Below are 13,564 nucleotides of genomic sequence, written 5' to 3' on the forward strand. Positions count from 1 at the left end.
ATGAACAGTCAGGCAATCTTGTCCAAGAAGGTATCACAAGACCCTTGATTCATCAGACCCCCCCTCTGCCACAAGGGCATCAGCCACTAGAACCATTTTCCCCTCTGCCTCTGGAGGAAAGGTCTCCCTGTGAATCCTGAAGAGGACCTTGAGATCTTCAGAACCACAACTTTTTACTCCCATGCTGGTTCTTGGAAAAGGCCCGTTGTGGGGTCTTTCCATCTTTTTCACTTTGGGAAAGAGCGTCTTTGATAGCTGGACCACAAACTTGATCTGTCAAAAGGGGGGTTGGTGAAAGACACCTTGTAAGGTTCCAAGAAATCAACAGCAACATCCAGGTATGGCGTCTGAATGCAATGCCTGTACTGGCAGCCCTTGAGGTACCTTCTGCAGCACAAGAAATTAATCTCATGGATGCGTTCGAAATGGACTGTAAGGTGGCCCTTTTCTTCTGATCTTCAGCAGACATGGACCCTGGGGCAGAACTAGACAGTTTCTTGACCAAGTCCTACAGTAGCTTGGTTACATTTGCCAAATAAATCAGTGCTCACAATGCGAAGGTTGCTGAAATGTATACCCACTTACCAAACTTGCCCAAAGCTCTAGACTCCTTGTTAGGGGGATGGACGGTAGAGCTTTGTTGGGCCAGCTCCTTTTTGGTGGCTGCTGCAAAACCATGGCATTGACAGAACACCTTTACTCCAGTGGGGTCTCTCTGAAGGGGCACTAAGGATCTCGTCGGGGCATATAGGAATGGGTTCCACTGCGTCCAGCTCCTTCCACTCCTTGCAGGAAATAAGATCAATAAAGGGATCTGCAGGGGGGACACCTAAGAAGTAGATGGGCCAAGACACAAAAGCTCTAGAAACACTGATTCCTCTGGGTTAGAGTTTTGGGCAGACAACCCACCTTTTTGGCAAAGGATTTCCATGATGTTCCTAAAGGAGACATCTTCAGGTGGTGATATAGGGGATCCTTCACCTTCATAGATATCGGTGTCCTCAGTGAGGGATTCAACAGGGGAATCCAAGTACCACCTTTTGCAATGACACTTTCGTGGAACTTCCTCAATGGGGTGCTCTGAGGAGGTGTTGGAAGAATTGGGGTGTTCCAAAGGGGAAGCAGTCTTGAAGTCTTTCTTGGTAGGCTGTCCCGGAAATGACAGAACTGATGACTCAGGCATGAAATCTGTTGAGAGGATGCCCGGTTCCAAAGCAGGGAGAGCCAAGACTCTTCCAGGTGCAGACAGAACCCTCTCCACCACCTTGAATGCCAAGGGAGATTGAAATATTAATGGCATCACCACTGGAGCTACAGCTGGCGAAGGGGAAGCTCCATGAATTTCCACCACCCCCAGATCCAAGTCAGAAGTTGGAGCCAAGCTATCAAATGCCGAAGCCACAAGGGGAAGAGAGAGCTCTGAAAGCTTCATAGCTGACATCAACCCCTAGGACCAGATGCCAAAGCTAAGGCTCCAAGAACCACTTTCCTCTGAAATGGCTGGACCCGGGCAAGTCAGGGAAACTGTCGGAGTCAAGGTAACTGTACCTGTGTGCTCTGAAGTCTTGACTCCAGGTATCTTCGGATCCAATAACTCCGAACTTGGGGGTCGGATCAGAGGAGGAGATATCAGAGCAAAGGCAGGGATGTGTCTCATTGATCCACAGCGGAATGGAGCGGGCAAGATCCCCAGTTGGATTTGTGCCTTGAGAAACTTCACAATCATACTGTCTATCTTGGCTTCGGAGAGGCTGCGGGAAGACCTAGAGGATAAAGCCACAAATGGTGGCCTGGGAGTCTGAAGAATAGCAGACTTTGGCCTCAGGGCAACTGACACTGAGGGGAAGACTGTATAATGATCGGAGCCACAAGCTGGTCTGATCTGAAGTTTTAGATCACTTCTGAGGCAGTTCCTCAGCTTGGAGGGATCTACTCTGGGACCGTTTATGTTCCTTGCGCTTCTTAGAGGGGGGGGTTGAGCCCCTGAAGTGGAATGAGGAAGCAGAGGAAGGAAAGAGATCTTTTAAAATAAGCTTGTTTCTCTTGTCTATTAACACACACTGGTTGAAACCAGCACAGATGCAGCAGGAGTCGAAGTGAGAAGCCACAAGTCATTCCACACATTCAGTGTGGGCATTGGAAAGTGGGATTTTGTGCCCACATGAAGAATCCTGTAGGTATAGGATCTGCCTATGCTGAAAAAAGAAAACCAAATGTACCAGCCAACAAGCAACTATAAGAAAGGATAACTATATATATATATATATATATATATATATATATATATATATATATATATATATATATATATATATAAATATATATAAAATCATCCATATAGACAGACATATAGAAGAGATAAACAGAAAGCCATGGGAAAGGGGTAGGGTGGAGAAAGGTAGAAAAAAAACTCTAGTTGAGTTAAGAAATAACTATTTTTTTAAAACTTAACCACTGAACTAATATATATATATATATATATATATATATATATATATATATATATATATATATATATATAGTATTTAATGTCTACAGAAACACATCTACAAAGAAGAAATGATTTCTCTCTCTTCTGTACTAGCTTCCTCCTTCTGTTGTATAGCTTGTCTATGGCAGGTGTCCACCAGACTGGTTTCCTTTTCTTGGAGGAGTGAGTCTTGGTTTTACTTGGGATAGCATGATCCATGCATTCCTGCAGATGCTCATAGAGTGCCTTTGTAAAGGTTTCAGCAGCTTGGACAGCACTGTCCTTTAGCATGGGGGTTGTGAACCTTTCCACCTCGGTCTTAAGTAACGTGAAGTTCGCTTTTGAAAAGGTTTTCATGGTGGTTTCCTTGATTGGGGGTGGGGGCAGAATGTGGATATCCAGAGTGATTAGTCTATGGTCTGATCTAACCAGCAAGGGGTTGACCTCTGGTGTGGAACACCGGTCGCCCATGTTGGTGATGACCATGTCCAATATGTTGTTCCCTCTGGTGGGGGTGTTGACCAGTTGATCCAGGGCATTCGAGTTTATAAATTATAGGAAGCGTTGGGCAAGGGAGTTAGTACTTGAGTAGTTCTCCCAGTTTATGTTTGGGTAATTGAAATCACCCAGTATTAGGGCGTTTGGTAGGACCTTCATATTTTCCAGTGTCTCCACAAATGAGGAATAGGGGTCCTGGGCTACGGTGGGTGATCTGTAGCAAGCTACAATTTGGATTGCAGTTTTGCCCATTGTTAGTTGCACATGGATGATCTCTGATGCATTGTGCTGCGCCACTAACCTGGAGGTGTGGGTATCCTTGATGAATATGGATACACCCCCACCTTTTGCGTTTCGGTCCTGGTTCTGTGGTCGAAAGGTATAGTATGAGTTGTAGCCTAGTAGTGCTGGGGTGCTCTCATGAGCCTTAAACCAGGTTTCTGTTACTGCACAGACGTCGATGTTCTCTCCATACTGAGGACTGCCACGATTGTGTGCATTTTGAGGTTTAGACTTCTGGCGTTAAGTAGCATTACCCTCAGTTTTTGGTTACTTGTGCTACTTATGGTGGTGGGTTTGTCTATCGAGCCTTGCCTAAAAAAGGCACTATGGGGGCGGCAAGAGCCTTGGCCAGTATTCGAAAGCCTAAGGGTGACAGGTGCAAGCCATCTCATGCGAAGCAACGTGGCTTGTCGAGCATGTCATCCCAGGTGGACAGATACTGGATCCCCTTTGAATGACACCAGAAACTTAGCCAATTGTTGAAATTGATCATTTTTTTCTTTATACTGTGGCATCATTCTTGGTGAGGGCAGGATGCTACTCAGGGTCATACCGGCCTGGGCTACATGATCAGAGAGCTCTTCCATGTCTCTTTTCATGTAGTCCACGGAGGTATGTCTCAGGTCATTCACAACAACATGGACAATGACAGAGTTGTATTTGTACTTGTTCTGGAGTGACCTGAGTGCTTGTGTTATGTGGTGGATCCTGGCACCCAACAGGCAGCTAACTGTAACCTTCTCCTTGTCCAGCCTAGTTAGTGGGGCATCGGTGTGCCTGACTATAGAGTCACCTATTACTAGTGTGTTGGGTGTTATTTTGCGTTAAGGGCTGTGATTGCGTGGCACACTGATTATGTGAAGTATGTGTTTCATGGTTGGTGATGGGGTGTGGAGGTTGCTTGGATGTCTGCTTTGGAGGTCTCTTTTGCAGATTTTGATTTAGAGCCTCTGAGTATGTTTTCATGCATTCATGTGTGTTATTTGCCGGTGTTGGTTTATTAGGTCTATGTGAAACTGGTGGTGTGTTGCAAGTATTACCCTTCTCCTCTTGACTGTCAGTTTCAGTCTTGGGTTGAGAGAGCTTTGCCTCCAGTTTGGCTGTATAATTGCATCTCTCGCATATATTAGTGTTTGGTGGTAGGAGGAAAGGGTTTGTCTGTGTACATGAGGCAGTTGTAACATTGCCTCAAAATGCCCAGACTCACCAGTTGGACTGGAGTGTACACCGGAAACTGCCCTTTGAACATGCCTGAATAGGTAGAGTAAGCTGTTTTTCCGATTGGCTGGTGGGGACGAATAGAGAGCCTTGTCCTTCTGGACAGTATAGGGGGTCTAGTGCTAGGGTTAATTAGTGCTTGCTATGAGTTTTAAACAAGTGCTTGACTGTGAAATGAATGGTTTTTGAGTGCTAAAGTTGAAGGTTTGTCTAGTTCCAAGGGAAAAATTGAAGAGTAGAATTTGTGGAGCCGAGAATAGTTTAACTCTAGCTAAACAGCGCTGCCCGGTGCACAAAACCGCACAAATGTGGTTTTTATAGTAGGGAAGTGAAAGAGATAGAAATTAGCCCAAAATGGCCAATAAAATACTAACTTCTGAAACCACTCCTCCAGGGACAGATAGGCTGCTCAAAGCTCCCCTCTCTCACAGGTGAACAAGACCCGTCTACCATAGGAAGAGATTTGTTTGGACAATGGAAATGCACTTTACAGAAACATGGAATTATGGGGGATGCCTTGGAATATGAAATGCCCAAACTCAAGCTTACCAGTAAGCAAAGCGTCATGCAACAATCATTACTAAACACCATTTCCATTTTCCAGTGGAAATCTTTCTAGCCAAGTGTTTTTCTTCAAAATACACAAGTAGAAACTGCAGAAATTAAACAAAGGCCTGCATAACATATCTTGCTCATAGTTCACTGTATCAGCTACAATGATATTCATTTAGCCTACTTTTGTGGAATCTTCCCTTCTCTAAAGGCAACTGAAGTGCCTGAAGCAGACATTTTTTTTCTTTTGCATAACAAAACCTAACAATCCCTCAAAAAAAAAAAACCCACAGCAGAAAAATTTACCAAAAACACACCTTCAGATTCTCCTTACACCTTTAGTCATTACACAGAACCTTGACTTGAGAAAACTACACCCTACTGAATCAGAAGGATACCAATGAACTGTATCCATCTCAAACACTTGTTTTACCTGCTTAAAAGCAGGGAACTCTTAGAATAAGTCCTTATTATTCACCCTAGACAGGCCATGTCCCCAAAAATATCTAGGTCAGAAAGATAATCACGCAACTCCTTTTCATTCTAAAGAGAAAGCCAACAGCATGTACATTAGAACTTGGAGTCCAAGGGGGTGAAGACAAGGTTGTAGCCAGGCATACTCTTCATACTCTACCAAGTACATTTTTTTTCAGAGCATCATATCAATATTTTTTTTTCATGTCATATTATATCTACAACTGTCTAAATGAATGCCTTTAACAACTGCAATACTGCTACTCTGAAAAACAATATTTTAATATAGTTTTAGGAGGAACAGATGAAAACGTTACATTTATTAAGTATCTGGGGAGCAGCATTTTGAAAGACGTGTCCATTTTTAAGTGAGAAGTGTCTAAAAAGTGGTGACATTAAGAGCTTGCAAGTACAAGATGGAATTTGCTTGCTACACCCCTGGGTGAAGAAGCCATAAGAGATGAAGACTCAACACTAATAGAGACACAGAGAGAGTATTCCATCCATTATCTCATCCTCCCACCAATCCAGCAAGGAACAGGAGTTGATCACAATTTATGAGAAGGAGAGGAGGATGTCCAGCACAAGCTACATTCCAAAGGAAAAAATACCAGACTCTCCCCCCAGGCTCTAGGGCAGTCTCAATCCTATATGGCGGAGGAGGCTGGAAAGCAAGGACCCCAGGACTGACAATTTACTAGGCCAGAATCTTAATACAGTAGGAATATGGTCAAGAAAAAAGGGGGTAGAAATTTTCCTGCAAGACACTGGTTCACCAAGCCTTCCTTCTGCTGTGTAAGACAAACTGCAAGGAAATCACCAGCTCTGCTAGGAGTAGGGCTAAAATTGGGAAATCTATAACACCTTCCCCATAATGTCAGGCCCCGGACAAGCAAAATGCTGCAGTGCAGTAGCCTTATTCACTTGTACTAAGTTGAGAGAATGGCAAGGAAGCCTTCAACACTGTAGCCAAAGACTAATGTCCAGAAATGCAACTTCTGTTTACCTGGTCAGAAGGAAATCTTTAGCAAGAGTTTAGGCTCCAAGCCCAAAAAATAGACTTCTCCATCTCACGAGGAAAGTACAGTTGTGCAAGTTGAACTTACCATAACAGTAGATGTTCGAATGATCACTGCTGCAGTAGCTTTAGCTATACGGGTTATATCCTGCCAAGGATATAACAGCCGTCCAGCTTCAGGGAATTTTCCATGTGCCCAAACTGTCAAACAGATCTGAGCTGACTAAAAAGACAAGTTTGGGTGCAAAGCCCTTAATAGCTTTTCTGCCAACAGAGAAAGGGAGGCTGCTCCCTGAAAGGGCAGTGTTAGGAACAACAGAAAATAAATGTCCACACTCTGCCACAAAAAATGGGAATGGAGGGAGGGAGCAGCTACTGCAGCAGTTATCATTAGAACATCTACTGTTATGATAAGTTCAACTTACAGAACTGTACTATGTTCATCATATCGAGCAGTGCTGTAGTATATGGGTGGATTACCTTAGCTAACTACATTTGGGAGTGGAAGAAGAGTCCCGGACCTTGGCAGTGGTCCTAGCAAAGCTTGATCTGGACCTACAGCTTCTTGCGCTTCATAAAAATATGTACAGAGGACCATGTAGCAGCTTCTAGGAATACTTCTAGAATCCAATCCTTTACAAAAAAGCCATAGATGAGGTCAATGCCTTGGTAGAGTGGGCCTTGACCCTGCCTGGAATAGTTTTGTTATGGTGAGTATAACAAAACATAATAGCTTTCTTTAAACAACCATTTGGTAATAGTCTGTTATGACACACACCGTCCCTTCTTAACTTCACAAGAAATGAACAACTTTTCCAAAGATCTGAAAGATTTAGTTCTGTCAAGATAATACTCTAGTTGTCTGTGGACATCCAAGGTATGGAGTATCGTTTCGCCCGCAGTTTTAGGTTCAGGAAAGAAAACAGTGAGACAGATAGTTTGGCATAAAATAAACTTGGATACCACATAAGGCATAAAAGAAGGATTAGTTCTCAAAGAAACCCTGCACTATGGAAAATGAGATGGGGATGACTCACCATAAGAGTTTGCAGTTCAGATACTCTTCCTTGATAGAATAAGAAAGGCCATAGGATAGTAACTCACAAATAATGTAAAACCAAGAACAACTAGCCATAAGAGTTTGCAATTCAGAAACTTTTCCTTGATAGAAGAATAAGAAAGGCCATAGGATAGTAAGGATAGTAACTCACAACTAATGTAAAACCAAACAACAACTAGCCCTGAATGGGTGCTGGTTATGTTGTTGGTACCAACTAAAACACTTTTACATTTGCTAATATATGATTTTCTAATAACAGGCTTTCTTGTCTCCATAAGTACAGGTTTCATATCCTGAGTAAACAGGTGTCTAAAAGAAACTGAGACCTTATCATCCAGTCAGTCATTTGAAAATGACTGATGACAGGGTGTATCAAATAGCCCTGTATCTTGTGTGAGTAGAGCCAGTCTGTCAGGAAGCTTGTGGAAATTGTTCCTGGCCATTTCCAAAAGAAGAGACATGGATGTCTGGGCCAGAAGGGAGTCACCGCAATGATCTTAAGGGATTCTTTCTGAATCTTCAAAAGTACCTGGATATTAGTGGAAATGGTGGGAAAGCATACTGAACATGCCTCTCCAAGGAAAAGAAAAGGCATCTGTCTTTCAAGCCTTCTTGCATGGAATCCTGGACCATAATCTTGCCAGTTGATTGTTCAGAGGAGGCAAAGTGGGTCTACTTGAGGAACTCCCCACAGATGGAACGAATGTTGGAAGACCCCCTTATCTAGTTTCCATTTGTGATGGCCTGCTCTGGTCCTGCTCAGCTCGTCTGCCACACAATTTTGCTGACATAATTTAAGACACCTGTAGAGTGAGACTGTGCTGTGAAGCTATATCCCAAGCTCAAATGACTAGATGGCAAAAGGGATATTGACTGGTTCCCCCTTGCTTGATTATGCGGCACATGACTGTAGCATTGTCTAACTACCTGAAGAGGTCCCAGGGACCAAAAAAGGTTCAGAGAGTTGAGTGCCTTGATCAGGGCCAAACATCACCTTGATATTTATGCACTTGCATCTGTCCTTGGTGTCCCGCACCTCATATACTTCAATCCCTCCTGAAACTGTTCCCCAAGCAAAGTCCAAAGCATCTGTGGTGACTCACTGTTCTGGAGCAGGGAGGGAGAAGGAGAAACCTGTATTTACAGATATCTGTTGTCTCCACCAAAAGATTTCTCTTCTGACAAACCTTAGCACTGACATTTAAAAAGATAAAGGGTGCTGATGCTGGGATCAAACAGTTTTCAGATACAATGGTATCTTTCTTACATGGAGTCTTGCCAGGTATCATAAGAATCTTAGACAGCATGAGACCTAAAATCCTTAGGAATCCCCTCACAGTGATAAAAGTTTGAAGTGGAAAACCTTAGAAACAAATCTGAATAAAGATATATATTTTTTTTCCTGTGGAAGCAAAGCTCTTCGAACTGAAGGGTATAATTGACACTCCAACAACACAATTCTGTGTGAGTGAGTCAAGAAAGATTTTTCAATGTTCCCTTGAAGTACCAGCTAGCTTGCGTAAGAGATCTCGTACCAAAGACGAGGATTCCTGACACTTTGAAAACACTCTGCAAAGATGAGCAAATTGTCTATATATCAAAAAATGTGGATACTCAGTAGCCTAACTGGAGCTAGACATTTTGTAAACAGTTTTGGTACACTGTACAGTCCAAAGGGTAAGCCACAGACTGATAATGTGATCCAGACACACAAAACCTTAAGAAAAGGCTGAAGTCTGGATGAATACGGGTGTAATAAGTATTTTGCAAGTCTAGTATTACCAGGAAATGTGAAAGAGAAAGAACAGCAATAACAGGTTGTGAAGTAGCATTTTGAATTTGCGCATTATCACAAACAGTTTTAGGAAAAAAAGAAAGATCCAGAACTGGTCTCCAAGCATTTTTCTTATTTGGCACTAGGAATATCCTTGACTAAAAATCCTTTCCCACCTGGGAAGGAAGAAATGGTTCTATCACTCTTTGGCACACACATGACAAACAGGTGGAAATTATTGGAGTCTGATCTGGAGGACGGGGAATGATCCCCTGGAAAAGAGGAATTTCCTTCCACTGCCATTTCTAACCCTGATTTTCAAAACCCATGTCTCTGAAACAGTCTGTTGCCAAAGAGAAAAGTACAGTTTTGTACCTACCATAAATGTAGATGTTCGAGTGTAAACACTGCTGCAGTCATTACACCTGGGTTATCCTGCCATCAGGCGGTCCCGCAGTCGGCCAGAGTTCCAAAGTCTTGGTCCGGCGTCGGTTGCTGTCGCTTCCTCCCTGACGTCAGTGCGACAGGGGTATATAAGATGCAGCCGACGCCATTTTCTTCAGTTTTTCTTGCCCCAGATGTCAGGTGCCCCCAAATAGGTAGGCAATACAAATTGCTAGTAAAAAATACAAAAGAAAAGCAAACAACCATTTTTAGTTACCAGCAAATACTCCCCATAGGTAATAAAGGGTAGATACCCTAGGTAAATACCAGAAAGTAAGAGGGGAAGGAGGTAGGGTAACCTGGACTGCAGCAGTGTTTACACTCGAACATCTACATTTATGGTAGGTACAAAACTGTACTATGTTCATCGTGTTACACTGCTGCAGTCATTACACTTGGGTGGAATCCCAAAGCTGAAGTAGGGAGGCTGGATCTATAAGGCATTAGGGGTGGCTACAAGGCCCTGCAGTACAGCAGTGGTGAAGCCGGCTCTGGATTTGGAGTATAAAGGCAAATGGTAATGTTTGGTGAAGGTATGCACAGAACTCCATGTTGCTGTTTCCAAAATATCCTTGGCAGGTACTCCTCTGAGGTAGGCAGCTGAAGTGGTTGTTGCCCTGGTGGAGTGAGATCTAATGCTGCTGGGTACAGGTTTCCCATGGTGGGTATAGCAGAAACGTATACAGTGTCCTATCCATTTTGAAATAGTCTGCTTTAAAATGGCTTTTCCCCGTGCTCCTGCAGTGTATGCTACCAATAATTGCTCAGATTTTCTGAAAGCTTTGATTTTGTCCAAGTAGAAGTGTAACTGTCTGTGAATGTCCAAAGAATGTAGTAGTCTCTCCCCTTTGTTCTGTGGTTTTGGATAAAAAGTTGGCAAGTGAATAGTTTGGTTTAGAGCCACACTTGATACCACCTTTGGCATAAACGTAGGGTTGGTTCTTAAAGACACCCTGTCCTGGTGGAAGATGAGGAAAGGTTCCACTGCCATTAGTGCCTGTAATTCTGAAACTCTTCATGCTGATGTTATTGCCAGTGGCAGAACAGTTTTCCAAGAGATGTATTTTAATTCTGCTGTGTTAGCTGGCTCAAAAGGAGGTAAAGTTAATTTTTCCAAAACAAAGTTGAGGTCCCAAGTTGTGTAGGTGCTCTACGGGGTGGTCTTATGTTTTTAGCCCCTCTGAGGTATTGTTTGAGCAAAGGATTAGAAAAAATTGGTGGATCCGTGTTGTAATGAGCAGAGATAGCTGAGGCGTGGATCTTGATGGATGAGAAAGAGAGGCCTTTGTCCAACATCTCAGTTAAGTATTGTAGTATCTGAGGAATGTTTGGGACAAGAGGGTCAAGGCTGTGCGCTTGGTTCCAGGCACAGAATCGCTTCCATTTATCTGAGTATACTTTCCTGGTGCTTGGCCTTCTGGCCTCCAGAATGACATCCATAACAGCTTTGGAGTGAGGCATTGCTTGCTTGACTAAGGAATTTTCCATGCAGCTAGATTTAAGGTCTTTAGCTGGCTGTGAAGCATCTGATTGTTGTGCTGTGTCAGCAACTGTGGGATTTGTGGTAAAATCCAGGGTGGTTCTTGTGTTAAGTTCTTTAAGATTGGGTACCAGTGCTGGCGTGGCCAGTCTGGTGCAATCAGGATAATTTTTGGCTCTTCCTGCCTGGCTTTTATGAGTACCTTTGGAAGGAGAGGTAAAGGAGGGAAAGCGTATACTTGGTAGTTTTTTTCAGCTGAATGAGAGAGCATCCACTTTCCATGCTTGTGGATGGTAGCGCCTTGTGCAGAATTTCTGTAATTGGCAGTTCTTTGGGGTAGCAAACAGATCTATGTCCGGGCTCCACCATTTTTGTGTTATCATTCTGAATATTTGTGGGTTCAGTTCCCATTCGTGTGGGTCCATAAAGTTTCTGCTTAGGTCGTCTGCCAGTGTGTTTTTCTCTCCTGGCAGGAATTGTGCTTGCAGATGAACTTGGTAGTTTAGAGCTGTGTTCCACAAGGTCATGGCTTGTCTGCAGAGGGGGTAAGGAGTGTGTGCCCCCTTGCTTATGTGCCACATAACTGTGGTGTTGTCTGTCTTTAGTAGTAATTGTCCTGGATGCAGTAGGTCCTTGAAAGCTATAATAGCATTTTCTACAGCTAGCATCTCTTTTTGATTGAAGTGGAGATGTCTTTGCTCTGTGGGCCACTCGCCCTGGATACATTTTCCTGCCATGTGTGCTCCCCAGGTGTAATCCGATGCATCTGTTGTCAGTGTCTGCCTGGCTGTGGGTTGAGTGAAAGGCTGTCCCTTGTTGAAGTGACAAGCTTGTGCCCACCATCGAAACTCCTGTTGTAGGCAAGGAATTAGTGGTATAACTGTTTCCAAACTTTGACAGTGTTGAGACCATATGCTCTTTATGTACCACTGTAGTTTCCTCATATGCACTCTGGCATATGGAATTAGTAGTATGCAAGATGCAATGTAGCCCAAGGCCTGCAGAATTTTTCTTGCAGGGAGTTGGGTCTTTGTTGCCATTAATTGAAAATATTGAGTCAGTTGTCCTTGCTTGTCTGGCATGAGATAAGCCATCTGGGCTGTTGTGTTCAAGCTGGCACCCAGGAATATTATCTGTTGTGAGGGCACTAGTTTTGATTTCTTTTCGTTTACTGTGTACCCCACGCAACTTAACTTTTTTACGTACGCCAGATGCTTTAGTAGAATGTCCTTGCTCTCTGCTTGAATCAGGCAGTCATCCAGGTATGGATAAATTTGAATTCCTTTTTGCCTGAAAATGCAATTACTGGTGCCAGGCACTTTGTGAAGACCCTGGGTGCAGTAGATAAGCCAAAGGGCAGTGCAGAGAATTGACAGTGCATTGAACCAGCTAGAAATCTGAGGTATCTTCTGCAATTTTGTCTGATAGGGACATGCAGGTATGCCTCTGAGGTCCAAAGTCACGAGCCAAGCTTTCGTGCCTAGCATGGGAAGAAGCTGCTGTAGTGTCAACATCTTTAATTTCAGAACATCCAGGTAAGTGTTTAGTGTAGAAAGGTCCAGAATGGATCTCCAGGTTTTGTCATTTCTGGGAACCAGAAAGAGTCTTGTGTAAAATCCTTGTCCTTGTTCCTGTGGTGGTACCTTTTGAATAGCTTTCATGTCCATGAGTGCTGTAATTTGTTTTTGAGCCTCTGCCCAATGATTTGGTGGCAGAGTGGGCATTCCTTTTAGCCTTGGCAGGGTGTGAAAATGGAACCTGTAACCTTGAGATACAATGTTGAGAACCCATTTGTCTTTGGTGATGCAATGCCAGTTGTGAAAGAAAAGTGCCAGTTTTCCTCCTAAGGGGGCTGCCAAGAGAGAGCTGTTTGGCAGCTGTAGTGGAAAGTCATTGAGGCTGTTTTTTATAAGGTTGAGGCCTGTCTTCCCCTTCTTTCTGGCCTGGTGTGCCCCATTGTAGAGGCCTGTAAGGGCCTTGTGTCTGATCTCTACCTCTTGGACGTCTGTATCTGCCCATTTGAGGTCTATCTGTGACTGGAAAGGACCAATTCTTTGTTGGCCAATTTCTGCTAAAACGAGGAGGCTGAACCTGTAAGAAATCTTTCACCGTCTGCATAGAATTTGCCTTATCCTCCATCTTCTTTAATACCTCCTCTGCCTCAACTCCAAACAGCACATCCCGCTGCAAAGGTACAGCCAATAATTTGACCTTAACATGATCTGGTAACGTATGTTCTTTTAACCAAGCATGCCTTCTAATGACAGAGCCTGTAACTGCTGCTCTACAGGAGG

This window comes from Protopterus annectens, chromosome 12.part0 (genome assembly GCF_019279795.1).
Source record: "Protopterus annectens isolate FY-2018-M chromosome 12.part0, PAN1.0, whole genome shotgun sequence".
Classification (NCBI taxonomy): domain Eukaryota; kingdom Metazoa; phylum Chordata; order Ceratodontiformes; family Protopteridae; genus Protopterus; species Protopterus annectens.